We start from the raw sequence: 21,066 nt of genomic DNA, 5'->3' as shown, positions 1-21,066 counted from the left end.
GTGTTGATGGAACACAGATATTGCATCGGGATTGAATACAACAGTCACCATGTTAACTTTCCTCCATGGGAGTAGTGTCTCAAACAGTCTACGTTTTGATCGTTCCCTGGAAGGCCAGTAGTAGATTCCGATGCACATCTGGAGGCATTCTGAAATCTGTGGACTAACTGAGTGTTGATGAATAACAGAAATTGCATCGGGATTCAATACAACAGTCACCATGCGAACTTTCCTCCATGGGAGTAATGTCTCTAACAGTCTACGCTTTGATCGTTCCTTGGAAGACCAGAAGTAGTTTCCGATGCACATCTGGAGGCATTCTGTAATCTGTGGACTATCAGAGTGTTGATGGAACACAGAAATTGCATCGGGATTGAATACAACAGTCACCATGCGCACTTTCCTCCATGGGAGTAATGTCTCAAACAGTCTACGCTTTGATCGTTCCTTGGAAGACCAGAAGTAGTTTCCCATGCACATCTGGAGGCATTCTGTAATCTGTGGAATATCAGAGTGTTGTTGGAACACAGAAATTGCATCGGGATTGAATACAACAGTCACCATACGCACTTCCCTCCATGTGGGTAGTGTCTCAAACAGTCTACGTTTTGATCGTTCCCTGGAAGGCCAGTAGTAGATTCCGATGCACATCTGGAAGCATTCTGTAATCTGTGGACTATCAGAGTGTTGATGAAACACAGAAAATGGATCGGGATTGAATACAACAGTCACCATGAGCACTTTCCTCCGTGGGAGTAAAGTCTCAAACTGTTTACGCTTTGATCGTTCCCAGGAAGACCAGTAGTAGTTTCCGATACACATCTGGAGGCATTCTGTAAACTGTGGGCTGTCAGAGTGTTGATGAGACACAGAAATTGCATTGGGATTGAATACAACAGTCACCATGCGCACTTTCCTCCACGGGAGTAATGTCTCAAACAGTCTACGCTTTGATCGTTCCCTGGAAGACCAGTAGTTGTTTCCGATGCACTTCTGGAGGCATTCTGAAATGTGTGGACTAACTGAGTGTTGATGAATCACAGAAATTGCATCGGGATTGAATACAACAGTCACCATGCGCACTTTCCTCCATGGGAGTAATGTCTCAAACAGTGTATACTTTGATCGTTCCTTGGAAGACCAGAAGTAGTTTCCGATGCACATCTGGAGGCATTCTGTAATCTGTGGGGTATCAGAGTGTTGATGGAACCCAGAAATTGCATCGGGATTGAATACAACAGTCACCATGCGCACTTTCCTCCATGGGAGTATTGTCTCAAACAGTCTACGCTTTGATCGTTCCTTGGAAGACCAGTAGTAGTTGCCGATGCACATCTGCAGGCATTCTGTAATCTGTGGACCTTCAAAGTGTTGATGAAACACAGAAATTGCATCGGGATTGAACACAACAGTCACCATGCGCACTATCCTCCATGGGAGTAGTGTCTCAAACAGTCTACGCCTTGATCGTTCCCTGGAAGACCAGTAGTAGTTTCCAATGCACATCTGGTGGCTTTCTGTAACCTTGTGGACTATCAGAGTGTTGATGAAACACAGAAATTGCACCGGGATTGAATACAACAGTCACCATGCGCACTTTCATCCACGAAAGTAAAGTCTCAAACAATCTACGATTTGATCGATCCCTGGAAGACCAGTAGTAGTTCCCGATGCGCATCTGGTAGCATTCTGTAATCTGTGGACTATCAAAGTGTTGATGGAACACAGATATTGCATCGGGATTGAATACAACAGTTACCATGTTAACTTTCCTCCATGGGAGTAGTGTCTCAAACAGTCTACGTTTTGATCGTTCCCTGGAAGGCCAGTAGTACATTCCGATGCACATCTGGAGGCATTCTGAAATCTGTGGACTAACTGAGTGTTGATGAATCACAGAAATAGCATCGGGATTGAATACAACCGTCACCATGCCCACTTTCCTCCATGGGAGTAATGTCTCGAACAGTCTATGCTTTGATCGTTCCTTGGAAGACCAGAAGTAGTTTCCGATGCACATCTGGAGGCATTCTGTAATCTGTGGACTATCAGAGTGTTGATGGAACACAGAAATTGCATCGGGATTGAATACAACAGTCACCATGCGCACTTTCCTCCATGGGAGTAATGTCTCAAACAGTCTACGCTTTGATCGTTCCTTGGAAGACCAGAAGTAGTTTCCGATGCACAACTGGAGGCATTCTGTAATCTGTGGAATATCAGAGTGTTGATGGAACACAGAAATTGCATCGGGATTGAATACAACAGTCACCATACGCACTTCCCTCCACGTGAGTAGTGTCTCAAACAGTCTACGTTTTGATCGTTCCCTGGAAGGCCAGTAGTAGATTCCGATGCACATCTGGAAGCATTCTGTAATCTGTGGACTATCAGAGTGTTGATGAAACACAGAAAATGCATCGGGATTGAATACAACAGTCACCATGAGCACTTTCCTCCGTGGGAGTAAAGTCTCAAACAGTTTACGCTTTGATCGTTCCCAGGAAGACCAGTAGTAGTTTCCGATGCACATCTGGAGGCATTCTGTAAACTGTGGGCTGTCAGAGTGTTGATGAGACACAGAAATTGCATTGGGATTGAATACAACAGTCACCATGCGCACTTTCCTCCACGGGAGTAATGTCTCAAACAGTCTACGCTTTGATCGTTCCCTGGAAGACCAGTAGTAGTTTCCGATGCACTTCTGGAGGCATTCTGAAATGTGTGGACTAACTGAGTGTTGATGAATCACAGAAATTGCATCGGGACTGAATACAACAGTCACCATGCGCACTTTCCTCCATGGGAGTAATGTCTCAAACAGTGTATAGTTTGATCGTTCCTTGGAAGACCAGAAGTAGTTTCCGATGCACATCTGGAGGCATTCTGTAATCTGTGGGGTATCAGAGTGTTGATGGAACCCAGAAATTGCATCGGGATTGAATACAACAGTCACCATACGCACTTTCCCCCATGGGAGTAGTGTCTCAAACAGTCTACGTTTTGATCGTTCCCTTATAGGCCAGTAGTAGATTCCGATGCACATCTGGAAGCATTCTGTAATCTGTGGACTATCAGAGTGTTGATGAAACACAGAAATTGCATCGGGATTGAATACAACAGTCACCATGTGCACTTTCCTCCATGGGAGTAATGTCTCAAACAGTTTACGCTTTGATCGTTCCCCGGAAGACCAGTAGTAGTTTCCGATGCACATATGGAGGAATTCTGTAATCTGTGGGCTGTCAGAGTGTTGATGAAACACAGAAATTGCATCGGGATTGAATATAACAGTCAACATGCGCAATTTCCTCCATGGGAGTAATGTCTCAAACAGTCTACGTTTTGATTCTTCCCTGGAAGACCAGTGGTAGTTTCCAATGCACATCTGGAGGCATTCTGTAATCTGTGGACCTTCAAAGTGTTGATGAAACACAGAAATTGCATCGGGATTGAATACAAAAGTCACCATGCCCACTTTCCTCCATGGGAGTAGCGTCTCAAACAGTGTACGCTTTGATCGTTCCCTGGAAGACGAGTAGTAGTTTCCGATGCACATCTGGAGGCATTCTGTAATCTGTGGATTTTCAAAGTGATGATGAAACACAGAAATTGCATCGGGATTGAATATAACAGTCACCATGCGCACTTTCCTCCATGGGAGTAATGTCTCAAAGAGTCTACGCTTTGATCGTTCCCTGGAAGACCAGTAGTAGTTTCCAATGCACATCTGGTGGCTTTCTGTAATCTTGTGGACTATCAGAGTGTTGATGAAACACAGAAATTGCATTGGGATTGAATACAACAGTCAACATGCGCAGTTTCCTCCATGGGAGTAGTGTCTCAACAGTCTATGCTTTGATCGTTCCCTGGAAGACCAGAACTAGTTTCCGATGCACATCTGGAGGCATTCTGTAATCTGTGGGCTGTCAGAGTGTTGATGAGGCATTCTGTAATCTGTGGATTTTCAAAGTGATTATGAAACACAGAAATTGCATCGGGATTCAATACAACAGTCACCATGCGAACTTTCCTCCATGGGAGTAATGTCTCAAACAGTCTACGCTTTGATCGTTCCTTGGAAGACCAGAAGTAGTTTCCGATGCACATCTGGAGGCATTCTGTAATCTGTGGACTATCAGAGTGTTGATGGAACACAGAAATTGCATCGGGATTGAATACAACAGTCACCATGCGCACTTTCCTCCATGGGAGTAATGTCTCAAACAGTCTACGCTTTGATCGTTCCTTGGAAGACCAGAAGTAGTTTCCGATGCACATCTGGAGGCATTCTGTAATCTGTGGAATATCAGAGTGTTGTAGGAACACAGAAATTGCATCGGGATTGAATACAACAGTCACCATACGCACTTCCCTCCATGTGAGTAATGTCTCAAACAGTCTACGCTTTGATCGTTCCCTGGAAGACCAGTAGTAGTTTCCGATGCACTTCTGGTGGCATTCTGAAATGTGTGGACTAACTGAGTGTTGATGAATCACAGAAATTGCATCGGGATTGAATACAACAGTCATCATGCGCACTTTCCTCCATGGGAGTAATGTCTCAAACAGTGTATACTTTGATCGTTCCTTGGAAGACCAGAAGTAGTTTCCGATGCACATCTGGAGGCATTCTGTAATCTGTGGGGTATCAGAGTGTTGATGGAACCCAGAAATTGCATCGGGATTGAATACAACAGTCACCATGCGCACTTTCCTCCACGGGAGTATTGTCTCAAACAGTCTACGCTTTGATCGTTCCTTGGAAGACCAGTAGTAGTTGCCGATGCACATCTGCAGGCATTCTGTAATCTGTGGACCCTCAAAGTGTTGATGAAACACAGAAATTGCATCGGGATTGAACACAACAGTCACCATGCGCACTATCCTCCATGGGAGTAGTGTCTCAAACAGTCTACGCCTTGATCGTTCCCTGGAAGACCAGTAGTAGTTTCCAATGCACATCTGGTGGCTTTCTGTAACCTTGTGGACTATCAGAGTGTTGATGAAACACAGAAATTGCACCGGGATTGAATACAACAGTCACCATGCGCACTTTCATCCACGAAAGTAAAGTCTCAAACAATCTACGATTTGATCGATCCCTGGAAGACCAGTAGTAGTTCCCGATGCGCATCTGGTAGCATTCTGTAATCTGTGGACTATCAAAGTGTTGATGGAACACAGATATTGCATCGGGATTGAATACAACAGTCACCATGTTAACTTTCCTCCATGGGAGTAGTGTCTCAAACAGTCTACGTTTTGATCGTTCCCTGGAAGGCCAGTAGTACATTCCGATGCACATCTGGAGGCATTCTGAAATCTGTGGACTAACTGAGTGTTGATGAATCACAGAAATTGCATCGGGATTGAATACAACCGTCACCATGCCCACTTTCCTCCATGGGAGTAATGTCTCAAACAGTCTATGCTTTGATCGTTCCTTGGAAGACCAGAAGTAGTTTCCGATGCACATCTGGAGGCATTCTGTAATCTGTGGACTATCAGAGTGTTGATGGAACACAGAAATTGCATCGGGATTGAATACAACAGTCACCATGCGCACTTTCCTCCATGGGAGTAATGTCTCAAACAGTCTACGCTTTGATCGTTCCTTGGAAGACCAGAAGTAGTTTCCGATGCACATCTGGAGGCATTCTGTAATCTGTGGAATATCAGAGTGTTGATGGAACACAGAAATTGCATCGGGATTGAATACAACAGTCACCATACGCACTTCCCTCCATGTGAGTAGTGTCTCAAACAGTCTACGTTTTGATCGTTCCCTGGAAGGCCAGTAGTAGATTCCGATGCACATCTGGAAGCATTCTGTAATCTGTGGACTATCAGAGTGTTGATGAAACACAGAAAATGCTTCGGGATTGAATACAACAGTCACCATGAGCACTTTCCTCCGTGGGAGTAAAGTCTCAAACAGTTTACGCTTTGATCGTTCCCAGGAAGACCAGTAGTAGTTTCCGATGCACATCTGGAGGCATTCTGTAAACTGTGGGCTGTCAGAGTGTTGATGAGACACAGAAATTGCATTGGGATTGAATACAACAGTCACCATGCGCACTTTCCTCCACGGGAGTAATGTCTCAAACAGTCTACGCTTTGATCGTTTCCAGGAAGACCAGTAGTAGTTTCCGATGCACTTCTGGAGGCATTCTGAAATGTGTGGACTAACTGAGTGTTGATGAATCACAGAAATTGCATCGGGACTGAATACAACAGTCACCATGCGCACTTTCCTCCATGGGAGTAATGTCTCAAACAGTGTATACTTTGATCGTTCCTTGGAAGACCAGAAGTAGTTTCCGATGCACATCTGGAGGCATTCTGTAATCTGTGGGGTATCAGAGTGTTGATGGAACCCAGAAATTGCATCGGGATTGAATACAACAGTCACCATACGCACTTTCCCCCATGGGAGTAGTGTCTCAAACAGTCTACGTTTTGATCGTTCCCTTATAGGCCAGTAGTAGATTCCGATGCACATCTGGAAGCATTCTGTAATCTGTGGACTATCAGAGTGTTGATGAAACACAGAAATTGCATCGGGATTGAATACAACAGTCACCATGTGCACTTTCCTCCATGGGAGTAATGTCTCAAACAGTTTACGCTTTGATCGTTCCCTGGAAGACCAGTAGTAGTTTCCGATGCACATCTGGAGGCATTCTGTAATCTGTGGGCTGTCAGAGTGTTGATGAAACACAGAAATTGCATCGGGATTGAACACAACAGTCACCATGCGCACTATCCTCCATGGGAGTAGTGTCTCAAACAGTCTACGCCTTGATCGTTCCCTGGAAGACCAGTAGTAGTTTCCAATGCACATCTGGTGGCTTTCTGTAACCTTGTGGACTATCAGAGTGTTGATGAAACACAGAAATTGCACCGGGATTGAATACAACAGTCACCATGCGCACTTTCATCCACGAAAGTAAAGTCTGAAACAATCTACGATTTGATCGATCCCTGGAAGACCAGTAGTAGTTCCCGATGCGCATCTGGTAGCATTCTGTAATCTGTGGACTATCAAAGTGTTGATGGAACACAGATATTGCATCGGGATTGAATACAACAGTCACCATGTTAACTTTCCTCCATGGGAGTAGTGTCTCAAACAGTCTACGTTTTGATCGTTCCCTGGAAGGCCAGTAGTACATTCCGATGCACATCTGGAGGCATTCTGAAATCTGTGGACTAACTGAGTGTTGATGAATCACAGAAATTGCATCGGGATTGAATACAACCGTCACCATGCCCACTTTCCTCCATGGGAGTAATGTCTCAAACAGTCTATGCTTTGATCGTTCCTTGGAAGACCAGAAGTAGTTTCCGATGCACATCTGGAGGCATTCTGTAATCTGTGGACTATCAGAGTGTTGATGGAACACAGAAATTGCATCGGGATTGAATACAACAGTCACCATGCGCACTTTCCTCCATGGGAGTAATGTCTCAAACAGTCTACGCTTTGATCGTTCCTTGGAAGACCAGAAGTAGTTTCCGATGCACATCTGGAGGCATTCTGTAATCTGTGGAATATCAGAGTGTTGATGGAACACAGAAATTGCATCGGGATTGAATACAACAGTCACCATACGCACTTCCCTCCATGTGAGTAGTGTCTCAAACAGTCTACGTTTTGATCGTTCCCTGGAAGGCCAGTAGTAGATTCCGATGCACATCTGGAAGCATTCTGTAATCTGTGGACTATCAGAGTGTTGATGAAACACAGAAAATGCTTCGGGATTGAATACAACAGTCACCATGAGCACTTTCCTCCGTGGGAGTAAAGTCTCAAACAGTTTACGCTTTGATCGTTCCCAGGAAGACCAGTAGTAGTTTCCGATGCACATCTGGAGGCATTCTGTAAACTGTGGGCTGTCAGAGTGTTGATGAGACACAGAAATTGCATTGGGATTGAATACAACAGTCACCATGCGCACTTTCCTCCACGGGAGTAATGTCTCAAACAGTCTACGCTTTGATCGTTTCCAGGAAGACCAGTAGTAGTTTCCGATGCACTTCTGGAGGCATTCTGAAATGTGTGGACTAACTGAGTGTTGATGAATCACAGAAATTGCATCGGGACTGAATACAACAGTCACCATGCGCACTTTCCTCCATGGGAGTAATGTCTCAAACAGTGTATACTTTGATCGTTCCTTGGAAGACCAGAAGTAGTTTCCGATGCACATCTGGAGGCATTCTGTAATCTGTGGGGTATCAGAGTGTTGATGGAACCCAGAAATTGCATCGGGATTGAATACAACAGTCACCATACGCACTTTCCCCCATGGGAGTAGTGTCTCAAACAGTCTACGTTTTGATCGTTCCCTTATAGGCCAGTAGTAGATTCCGATGCACATCTGGAAGCATTCTGTAATCTGTGGACTATCAGAGTGTTGATGAAACACAGAAATTGCATCGGGATTGAATACAACAGTCACCATGTGCACTTTCCTCCATGGGAGTAATGTCTCAAACAGTTTACGCTTTGATCGTTCCCTGGAAGACCAGTAGTAGTTTCCGATGCACATCTGGAGGCATTCTGTAATCTGTGGGCTGTCAGAGTGTTGATGAAACACAGAAATTGCATCGGGATTGAATATAACAGTCAACATGCGCAATTTCCTCCATGGGAGTAATGTCTCAAACAGTCTACGTTTTGATTCTTCCCTGGAAGACCAGTGGTAGTTTCCAATGCACATCTGGAGGCATTCTGTAATCTGTGGACCTTCAAAGTGTTGATGAAACACAGAAATTGCATCGGGATTGAATACAAAAGTCACCATGCCCACTTTCCTCCATGGGAGTAGCGTCTCAAACAGTCTACGCTTTGATCGTTCCCTGGAAGACGAGTAGTAGTTTCCGATGCACATCTGGAGGCATTCTGTAATCTGTGGATTTTCAAAGTGATGATGAAACACAGAAATTGCATCGGGATTGAATATAACAGTCACCATGCGCACTTTCCTCCATGGGAGTAATGTCTCAAAGAGTCTACGCTTTGATCGTTCCCTGGAAGACCAGTAGTAGTTTCCAATGCACATCTGGTGGCTTTCTGTAATCTTGTGGACTATCAGAGTGTTGATGAAACACAGAAATTGCATTGGGATTGAATACAACAGTCAACATGCGCAGTTTCCTCCATGGGAGTAGTGTCTCAACAGTCTATGCTTTGATCGTTCCCTGGAAGACCAGAACTAGTTTCCGATGCACATCTGGAGGCATTCTGTAATCTGTGGGCTGTCAGAGTGTTGATGAGGCATTCTGTAATCTGTGGATTTTCAAAGTGATTATGAAACACAGAAATTGCATCGGGATTCAATACAACAGTCACCATGCGAACTTTCCTCCATGGGAGTAATGTCTCAAACAGTCTACGCTTTGATCGTTCCTTGGAAGACCAGAAGTAGTTTCCGATGCACATCTGGAGGCATTCTGTAATCTGTGGACTATCAGAGTGTTGATGGAACACAGAAATTGCATCAGGATTGAATACAACAGTCACCATGCGCACTTTCCTCCATGGGAGTAATGTCTCAAACAGTCTACGCTTTGATCGTTCCTTGGAAGACCAGAAGTAGTTTCCGATGCACATCTGGAGGCATTCTGTAATCTGTGGAATATCAGAGTGTTGTAGGAACACAGAAATTGCATCGGGATTGAATACAACAGTCACCATACGCACTTCCCTCCATGTGAGTAATGTCTCAAACAGTCTACGCTTTGATCGTTCCCTGGAAGACCAGTAGTAGTTTCCGATGCACTTCTGGTGGCATTCTGAAATGTGTGGACTAACTGAGTGTTGATGAATCACAGAAATTGCATCGGGATTGAATACAACAGTCATCATGCGCACTTTCCTCCATGGGAGTAATGTCTCAAACAGTGTATACTTTGATCGTTCCTTGGAAGACCAGAAGTAGTCTCCGATGCACATCTGGAGGCATTCTGTAATCTGTGGGGTATCAGAGTGTTGATGGAACCCAGAAATTGCATCGGGATTGAATACAACAGTCACCATGCGCACTTTCCTCCACGGGAGTATTGTCTCAAACAGTCTACGCTTTGATCGTTCCTTGGAAGACCAGTAGTAGTTGCCGATGCACATCTGCAGGCATTCTGTAATCTGTATACCTTCAAAGTGTTGATGAAACACAGAAATTGCATCGGGATTGAACACAACAGTCACCATGCGCACTATCCTCCATGGGAGTAGTGTCTCAAACAGTCTACGCCTTAATCGTTCCCTGGAAGACCAGTAGTAGTTTCCAATGCACATCTGGTGGCTTTCTGTAACCTTGTGGACTATCAGAGTGTTGATGAAACACAGAAATTGCACCGGGATTGAATACAACAGTCACCATGCGCACTTTCATCCACGAAAGTAAAGTCTCAAACATTATACGATTTGATCGATCCCTGGAAGACCAGTAGTAGTTTCCGATGCGCATCTGGTAGCATTCTGTAATCTGTGGACTATCAAAGTGTTGATGAAACACAGAAATTGCATCGGGATTGAATATAACAGTCACTATGCGCACATTCCTCCATAGGAGTAATGTCTCAAACAGTCTTTGCTTTGATCGTTCCCTGGAAGACCAGTAGTAGTCTCCAATGCACATCTGGTGGCTTTCTGTAATCTTGTGGACTATCAGAGTGTTGATGAAACACAGAAATTGCATTGGGATTGAATACAACAGTCACCATGCGCAGTTTCCTCCATGGGAGTAATGTCTCAAACAGTCTACGCTTTGATCGTACCCTGGAAGACCAGTAGTAGTTTCCGATGCACATCTGGAGGCATTCTGTAATCTGTGGGCTGTCAGAGTGTTGATGAAACACGGAAATTGCGTCGGGATTGAATACAACAGTCACCATGCGCACTTTCCTCCACGGGTTGAATGTCTCAAACAGTCTACGCTTTGATCGTTCCCTGGAAGACCAGTAGTAGTTTCCGACGCACATCAGGAGATATTCTGTATTCTGTGGACTATCAAAGTGTTGATGAAACACAGAAATTGCATCGGGATTGAATATAACAGTCACCATGCGCACATTCCTCCATAGGAGTAATGTCTCAAACAGCCTTCGCTTTGATCGTTCCCTGGAAGACCAGTAGTAGTTTCCAATGCACATCTGGTGGCTTTCTGTAATCTTGTGGACTATCAGAGTGTTGATGAAACACAGAAATTGCATTGGGATTGAATACAACAGTCACCATGCGCAGTTTCCTCCACGGGAGTAATGTCTCAAACAGTCTACGCTTTGATCGTACCCTGGAAGACCAGTGGTAGTTTCCAATGCACATCTGGACGCATTCTGTAATCTGTGGACCTTCAAGTGTTGATGAAACACAGAAATTGCATCGCGATTGAATACAACAGTCACCATGCGCACTATCCTCCATGGGAGTAGTGTCTCAAACAGTTTAAGTTTGGATCGTTCCCTGGAAGACCAGTAGTAGTTTCCGATGCGCATCTGGTAGCATTCTGTAATCTGTGGACTATCAGAGTGTTGATGAAACACAGAAATTGCATAGGGATTGAATACAACAGTCACCATGCGCACTTTCCTCCATGGGAGTAGTGTCTCAACAGTCTATGCTTTGATCGTTCCCTGGAAGACCAGAACTAGTTTCCGATGCACATCTAAAGGCATTCTGTAATCTGTGGGATGTCAGAGTGTTGATGAGGCATTCTGTAATCTGTGGATTTTCAAAGTGATTATGAAACACAGAAATTGCATTTTGATTGAATACAACAGTCACCATGCGCACTTTCCTCCATAGGGGTAAGGTCTCAAACAGTCTACGCTTTGATCGTTCCATGGAAGACCAGTAGCAGTTTCCAATGCACATCTGGTGGCTTTCTGTAATCTTGTGGACTATCAGAGTGATCATGAAACACAGAAATTGCACCGGGATTGAATACAACAGTCACCATGTTAACTTTCCTCCATGGGAGTAGAGTCTCAAACAGTCTACGTTTTGATCGTTCCCTGGAAGGCCAGTAGTAGATTCCGATGCACATCTGGAGGCATTCTGAAATCTGTGGACTAACTGAGTGTTGATGAATCACATAAATTGCATCGGGATTGATTACAACAGTCACCATGCGCACTTTCCCCCATGGGAGTAATGTCTCAAACAGTCTACGCTTTGATCGTTCCTTGGAAGACCAGAAGTAGTTTCCGATGCACATCTGGAGGCATTCTGTAATCTGTGGAATATCAGAGTGTTGATGGAACACAGAAATTGCATCGGGATTGAATACAACAGTCACCATACGCTCCTCCCTCCATGTGAGTAGTGTCTCAAACAGTCTAAGTTTTGATCGTTCCCTGGAAGGCCAGTAGTAGATTCCGATGCACATATGGAAGCATTCTGTAATCTGTGGACTATCAGAGTGTTGATGAAACACAGAAAATGCATCGGGATTGAATACAACAGTCACCATGAGCACTTTCCTCTATGGGAGTAAAGTGTCAAACAGTTTACGCTTTGATCGTTCCCTGGAAGACCAGTAGTAGTTTCCGATGCACATCTGGAGGCATTCTGTAAACTGTGGGCTGTCAGAGTGTTGATGAAACACAGAAATTGCATTGGGATTGAATACAACAGTCACCATGCGCACTTTCCTCCACGGGAGTAATGTCTCAAACAGTCTACGCTTTGATCGTTGAATGGAAGACCAGTAGTAGTTTCCGATGCACTTATGGAGGCATTCGGAAATGTGTGGACTAACTGAGTGTTGATGAGTTACAGAAATTGCATCGGGATTGAATACAACAGTCACCATGCGCACTTTCCTCCATGGGAGTAATGTCTCAAACAGTGTACACTTTGATCGTTCCTTGGAAGACCAGAAGTAGTTTCCGATGCACATCTGGAGGCATTCTGTAATCTGTGGGGTATCAGAGTGTTGATGGAACCCAGAAATTGCATCGGGATTGAATACAACAGTCACCATACGCACTTTCCTCCATGGGAGTAGTGTCTCAAACAGTCTACGTTTTGATCGTTCCCTTAAAGGCCAGTAGTAGATTCCGATGCACATCTGGAAGCATTCTGTAATCTGTGGACTATCAGAGTGTTGATGAAACAGAGAAATTGCATCGAGATTGAAGACAACAGTCACCATGCGCACTTTCGTCCATGGGAGTAATGTCACAAACAGTTTACGCTTTGATCGTTCCCTGGAAGACCAGTAGTAGTTTCCGATGCACATCTGGAGGCATTCTGTAATCTGTGGGCTGTCAGAGTGTTGATGAAACACAGAAATTGCATCGGGATTGAATATAACAGTCGCCATGCGCACTTTCCTCCATGGGAGTAATGTCTCAAACAGTCTACGTTTTGATCGTTCCCTGAAAGACCAGTGGTAGTTTCCAATGCACGTCTGGAGGCATTCTGTAATCTGTGGACCTTCAAAGTGTTGATGAAACACAGAAATTGCATCGGGATAGAATACAACAGTCACCATGCCCACTTTCCTCCATGGGAGTAGTGTCTCAAACAGTCTACGCTTTGATCGTTCCCTGAAAGACGAGTAGTAGTTTCCGATGCACATCTGGAGGCATTCTGTAATCTGTGGATTTTCAAAGTGATTATGAAACACAGAAATTGCATTTGGATTGAATACAACAGAAACCATGCGCACTTTCCTCCATGGGGGTAAGGTCTCAAACAGTCTACGCTTTGATCGTTCCCTGGAAGACCAGTAGTAGTTTCCAATGCACATCTGGTGGCTTTCTGTAATCTTGTGGACTATCAGAGTGTTGATGAAACACAGAAATTGCACCGGGATTGAATACAAAAGTCACCATGCGCAATTTCCTCCACGAAAGTAATGTCTCAGACATTCTACGCTTTGATCGTTTCCTGGAAGACCAGTAGTAGTTTCCGATGCGCATCTGGTAGCATTCTGTAATCTGTGGACTATCAGAGTGTTGATGGAACACAGATATAGCATCGGGATTGAATACAACAGTCACCATGTGCACTTTCCTCCATGGGAGTAGTGTCTCAAACCGTCTACGTTTTGATCGTTCCCTGGAAGGCCAGTAGTAGATTCCGATGCACATCTGGAGGCATTCTAAAATCTGTGGACTAACTGAGTGTTGATGAATCACAGAAATTGCATCGGGATTGAATACAACAGTCTCCATGCGCACTTTCCTCCATGGGAGTAATTTCTCAAACAGTCTACGCTTTGATCGTTCCCTGGAAGACGAGAAGTAGTTTCCGATGCACATCTGGAGGCATTCTGTAATCTGTGGACTATCAAAGTGTTGATGAAACACAGAAATTGCATCGGGATTGAATATAACAGTCACCATGCGCAGTTTCCTCCACGGGAGTAATGTCTCAAACAGTCTACGCTTTGATCGTTGCCTGGAAGACCAGTGGTAGTTTCCAATGCACACCAGGAAGCATTCTGTAATCTGTGGACCTTCAAAGTGTTGATGAAACACAGAAATTGCATCGGGATTGAATACAACAGTCACCATGCGAACTTTCCTCCATGGGAGTAATGTCTCAAACAGTCTAAGTTTTGATCGTTCCCTGGAAGACCAGTAGTAGTTTCCGATGCGCATCTGGTAGCATTCTGTAACCAGTGGACTATCAGAGTGTTGATGAAACACAGAAATTGCATCGGGATTGAATACAACAGTCACCATGCGCCCTTTCCTCCATGGGGGTAATGGCTCAAACAGTCTACGCTTAGATCGTTCCCTGGAAGACCAGTAGTAGTTTCCAATGCACATCTGGTGGCTTTCTGTAATCTTGTGGACTATCAGAGTGTTGATGAAACACAGAAACTGCACCGGGATTGAATACAACAGTCACCATGCGCAGTTTCCTCCACGGGAGTAATGTCTCAAACAGTCTACGCTTTGATCGTACCCTGGAAGACCAGTAGTAGATTCCGATGCACATCTGGAAGCATTCTGTAATCTGTGGACTATCAGAGTGTTGATGAAACACAGAAATTGCATCGGGATTGAATACAACAGTCACCATGCGCACTTTCCTCCATGGGAGTAATGTCTCAAACAGTTTACGCTTCGATCGTTCCCTGGAAGACCAGTAGTAGTTTCCGATGCACATCTGAAGGCATTCTGTAATCTGTGGGCTGTCAGAGTGTTGATGAAACACAGAAATTGCATCGGGATTGAATATAACAGTCAACATGCGCACTTTCCTCCATGGGAGTAATGTCTCAAACAGTCTACGTTTTGATTGTTCCCTGGAAGACCAGTGGTAGTTTCCAATGCACATCTGGAGGCATTCTGTAATCTGTGGACCTTCAAAGTGTTGATGAAACACAGAAATTGCATCGGGATTGAATACAAAAGTCACCATGCCAACTTTCCTCCATGGGAGTAGCGTCTCAAACAGTCTACGCTTTGATCGTTCCCTGGAAGACGAGTAGTAGTTTCCGATGCACATCAGGCGGCATTCTGTAATCTGTGGATTTTCAAAGTGATTATGAAACACAGAAATTGCATTTGGATTGAATACAACAGTCACCATGCGCACTTTCCTCCATGGGGGTAAGGTCTCAAACAGTCTACGCTTTGATCGTTCCCTGGAAGACCAGTAGTAGTTTCCAATGCACATGTGGTGGCTTTCTGTAATCTTGTGGACTATCAGAATGTTGATGATACACAGAAATTGCACCAGGATTGAATACAAAAGTCACCATGCGCAATTCCCTCCACGAAAGTGATGTCTCAGACATTCTACGCTTTGATCGTTCCCTGGAAGACCAGTAGTAGTTTCCGATGCGCATCTGGTAGCATTCTGTAATCTGTGGACTATCAGAGTGTTGATGGAACACAGATATTGCATCGGGATTGAATACAACAGTCACCATGCGCACTTTCCTACATGGGAGTAATGTCTCAAACAGTTTACGCTTTGATCGTTCCCTGGAAGAACAGTAGTAGTTTCCGATGCAAATCTGGAGGAATTCTGTAACCTGTGGGCTGTCGGAGTTTTGATGAAACACAGAAATTGCATCGGGATTGAGTACAACAGTCACCATGCGCACTTTCCTCCATGGGAGTAATGTCTCAAACAGTCTACGCTTTGATCGTTCCTTGGAAGACCAGAAGTAGTTTCCGATGCACAGCTGGAGGCATTCTGTAATCTGTGGACTATCAGAGTGTTGATGGAACACAGAATTTGCATCGGGATTGAATACAACAGTCACCATGCGCACTTTCCTCCACGGGTTGAATGTCTCAAACAGTCTACGCTTTGATCGTTCCCTGGAAGACCAGTAGTAGTTTCCGACGCACATCAGGAGATATTCTGTATTCTGTGGACTATCAAAGTGTTGATGAAACACAGAAATTGCATCGGGATTGAATATAACAGTCACCATGCGCACATTCCTCCATAGGAGTAATGTCTCAAACAGTCTTCGCTTTGATCGTTCCCTGGAAGACCATTAGTAGTTTCCAATGCACATCTGGTGGCTTTCTGTAATCTTGTGGACTATCAGAGTGTTGATGAAACACAGAAATTGCATTTGGATTGAATACAACAGTCACCATGCGCAGTTTCCTCCACGGGAGTAATGTCTCAAACAGTCTACGCTTTGATCGTACCCTGGAAGACCAGTAGTAGTTTCCGATGCACATCTGGAGGCATTCTGTAATCTGTGGGCTGTCAGAGTGTTGATGAAACACGGAAATTGCGTCGGGATTGAATACAACAGTGACCATGCGCACTTTCCTCCACGGGTTGAATGTCTCAAACAGTCTACGCTTTGATCGTTCCCTGGAAGACCAGTAGTAGTTTCCGACGCACATCAGGAGATATTCTGTATTCTGTGGACTATCAAAGTGTTGATGAAACACAGAAATTGCATCGGGATTGAATATAACAGTCACCATGCGCACATTCCTCCATAGGAGTAATGTCTCAAACAGTCTTCGCTTTGATCGTTCCCTGGAAGACCAGTAGTAGTTTCCAATGCACATCTGGTGGCTTTCTGTAATCTTGTGGACTATCAGAGTGTTGATGAAACACAGAAATTGCATTGGGATTGAATACAACAGTCACCATGCGCAGTTTCCTCCACGGGAGTAATGTCTCAATCAGTCTACGCTTTGATCGTACCCTGGAAGACCAGTGGTAGTTTCCAATGCACATCTGGACGCATTCTGTAATCTGTGGACCTTCAAAGTGTTGATGAAACACAGAAATTGCATCGCGATTGAATACAACAGTCACCATGCGCACTATCCTCCATGGGAGTAGTGTCTCAACAGTCTATGCTTTGATCGTTCCCTGGAAGACCAGAACTAGTTTCCGATGCACATCTAAAGGCATTCTGTAATCTGTGGGATGTCAGAGTGTTGATGAAGCATTCTGTAATCTGTGGATTTTCAAAGTGATTATGAAACACAGAAATTGCATTGGGATTGAATACAACAGTCACCATGCGCACTTTCCTCCATGGGGGTAAGGTCTCAAACAGTCTACGCTTTGATCGTTCCATGGAAGACCAGTAGTAGTTTCCAATGCACATCTGGTGGCTTTCTGTAATCTTGTGGACTATCAGAGTGATCATGAAACACAGAAATTGCACCGGGATTGAATACAACAGTCACCATGCGCACTTTCCTCCACGAAAGTAAAGTCTCAAATATTCCTCGCTTTGATCGTTCCCTGGAAAACCAGTAGTAGTTTCCGATGCGCATCTGGTAGCATTCTGTAATCTGTGGACTATCAGAGTGTTGATGGAACACAGATATTGCATCGGGATTGAATACAACAGTCACCATGTTAACTTTCCTCCATGGGAGTAGAGTCTCAAACAGTCTACGTTTTGAACGTTCCCTGGAAGGCCAGTAGTAGATTCCGATGCACATCTGGAGGCATTCTGAAATCTGTGGACTAACTGAGTGTTGATGAATCACAGAAATTGCATCGGGATTGATTACAACAGTCACCATGCGCACTTTCCCCCATGGGAGTAATGTCTCAAACAGTCTACGCTTTGATCGTTCCTTGGAAGACCAGAAGTAGTTTCCGATGCACATCTGGAGGCATTCTGTAATCTGTGGAATATCAGAGTATTGATGGAACACAGAAATTGCATCGGGATTGAATACAACAGTCACCATACGCTCCTCCCTCCATGTGAGTAGTGTCTCAAACAGTCTAAGTTTTGATCGTTCCCTGGAAGGCCAGTAGTAGATTCCGATGCACATATGGAAGCATTCTGTAATCTGTGGACTATCAGAGTGTTGATGAAACACAGAAAATGCATCGGGATTGAATACAATAGTCACCATGAGCACTTTCCTCTATGGGAGTAAAGTGTCAAACAGTTTACGCTTTGATCGTTCCCTGGAAGACCAGTAGTAGTTTCCGATGCACATCTGGAGGCATTCTGTAATCTGTGGATTTTCAAAGTGATTATGAAACACAGAAATTGCATTTGGATTGAATACAACAGGAACCATGCGCACTTTCCTCCATGGGGGTAAGGTCTCAAACAGTCTACGCTTTGATCGTTCCCTGGAAGACCAGTAGTAGTTTCCAATGCACATCTGGTGGCTTTCTGTAATCTTGTGGACTATCAGAGTGTTGATGAAACACAGAAATTGCATTGGGATTGAATACAAAAGTCACCATGCGCAATTTCCTCCACGAAAGTAATGTCTCAGACATTCTACGCTTTGATCGTTCCCTGGAAGACCAGTAGTAGTTTCCGATGCGCATCTGGTAGCATTCTGTAATCTGTGGACTATCAGAGTGTTGATGGAACACAGATATAGCATCGGGATTGAATACAACAGTCACCATGTGCACTTTCCTCCATGGGAGTAGTGTCTCAAACCGTCTACGTTTTGATCGTTCCCTGGAAGGCCAGTAGTAGATTCCGATGCACATCTGGAGGCATTCTAAAATCTGTGGACTAACTGAGTGTTGATGAATCACAGAAATTGCATCGGGATTGAATACAACAGTCACCATGCACACTTTCCTCCATGGGAGTAAGGTCTCAAACAGTCTACGCTTCGATCGTTCCTTGGAAGACCAGAAGTAGTTTCCGATGCACATCTGGAGGCATTCTGTAATCTGTGGACTATCAGAGTGTTGATGGAACACAGAAATTGCATCGGGATTGAATACAACAGTCTCCATGCGCACTTTCCTCCATGGGAGTAATGTCTCAAACAGTCTACGCTTTGATCATTCCCTGGAAGACGAGAAGTAGTTTCCGATGCACATCTGGAGGCATTCTGTAATCTGTGGACTATCAAAGTGTTGATGAAACACAGAAATTGCATCGGGGTTGAATATAACAGTCACCATGCGCACTTTCCCCCATGGGAGTAATGTCTCAAACAGTCTACGCTTTGATCGTTCCCTGGAAGACGAGTAGTAGTTTCCAATGCGCATCTGGTGGCTTTCTGTAATCTTGTGGACTATCAGAGTGTTGATGAAACACAGAAATTGCATTGGGATTGAATACAACAGTCACCATGCGCAGTTTCCTCCACGGGAGTAATGTCTCAAACAGTCTACGCTTTGATCGTTCCCTGGAAGACCAGTGGTAGTTTCCAATGCACACCAGGAAGCATTCTGTAATCTGTGTACCTTCAAAGTGTTGATGAAACACAGAAATTGCATCGGGATTGAATACAACAGTCACCATGCGAACTTTCCTCCATGGGAGTAATGTCTCAAACAGTCTAAGTTTTGATCGTTCCCTGGAAGACCAGTAGTAGTTTCCGATGCGCATCTGGTAGCATTCTGTAATCAGTGGACTATCAGAGTGTTGATGAAACACAGAAATTGCATCGGGATTGAATACAACAGTCACCATGCGCCCTTTCCTCCATGGGGGTAATGGCTCAAACAGTCTACGCTTAGATCGTTCCCTGGAAGACCAGTAGTAGTTTCCAATGCACATCTGGTGGCTTTCTGCAATCTTGTGGACTATCAGAGTGTTGATGAAACACAGAAACTGCACCGGGATTGAATACAACAGTCACCATGCACACTTTCCTCCACGAAAGTAATGTCTCAAACATTCTACGCTTTGATCGTTCCCTGGAAGACCAGTAGTAGTTTCCGATGGGCATCTGGTAGCGTTCTGTAATCTGTGGACTATCAGAGTGTTGATGAAACACAGAATTTGCATCGGGATTGAATACAACAGTCACAATGCGCACCTTCCTCCATGGGAGTAATGTCTCAAACAGGCTACGCTTTGATCGTTCCTGGAAGACCAGTAGTAGATTCCGATGCACATCTGGAGGCATTCTGTAATCTGTGGACTATCATAGTGTTGATGAAACACAGAAATTGCATCGGGAATGAATACAACAGTCACCATGCGCACTTTCCTCCATGGGAGTAATGTCTCAAACAGTCTATGCTTTGATCGTTCCTTGGAAGACCAGAAGTAGTTTCCGATGCACATCTGGAGTCATTCTGTAGTCTGTGGACTATCAGAGTGTTGATGGAACACAGAAATTGCATCGGGATTGAATACAACAGTCACCATGCGCACTTTCCTCCATGGGAGTAATGTCTCAAACAGTCTACGCTTTGATCGTTCCCTGGAAGGCCAGTAGTAGATTCCGATGCACATCTGGAAGCATTCTGTAATCTGTGGACTATCAGAGTGTTGATGAAACACAGAAAATGCATCGGGATTGAATACAACAGTCACCATGCGCACTTTCCTCCATGGGAGTAAAGTCTCAAACAGTTTACGCTTTGATCGTTCCCTGGAAGACCAGTAGTAGTTTCCGATGCACATCTGGAGGCATTCTGTAATCTGTATGCTGTCAGAGTGTTGATGAAACACAGATATTGCATCGGGATTGAATACAGCAGTCACCATGCGCACTTCCCTCAATGGGAGTAATGTCTCAAACAGTCTACGCTTTGATCGTTCCCTGGAAGACCAGTAGTAGTTTCTAATGCACATCAGGTGGCTTTCTGTAATCTTGTGGACTATCAGAGTGTTGATGAAACACAGAAATTGCACCGGGATTGAATAC

The sequence above is a fragment of the Schistocerca gregaria genome, chromosome 3, assembly GCF_023897955.1.
Source record: "Schistocerca gregaria isolate iqSchGreg1 chromosome 3, iqSchGreg1.2, whole genome shotgun sequence".
Classification (NCBI taxonomy): Eukaryota; Metazoa; Arthropoda; class Insecta; order Orthoptera; family Acrididae; genus Schistocerca; species Schistocerca gregaria.
This window is presented reverse-complemented; position numbering follows the sequence as displayed.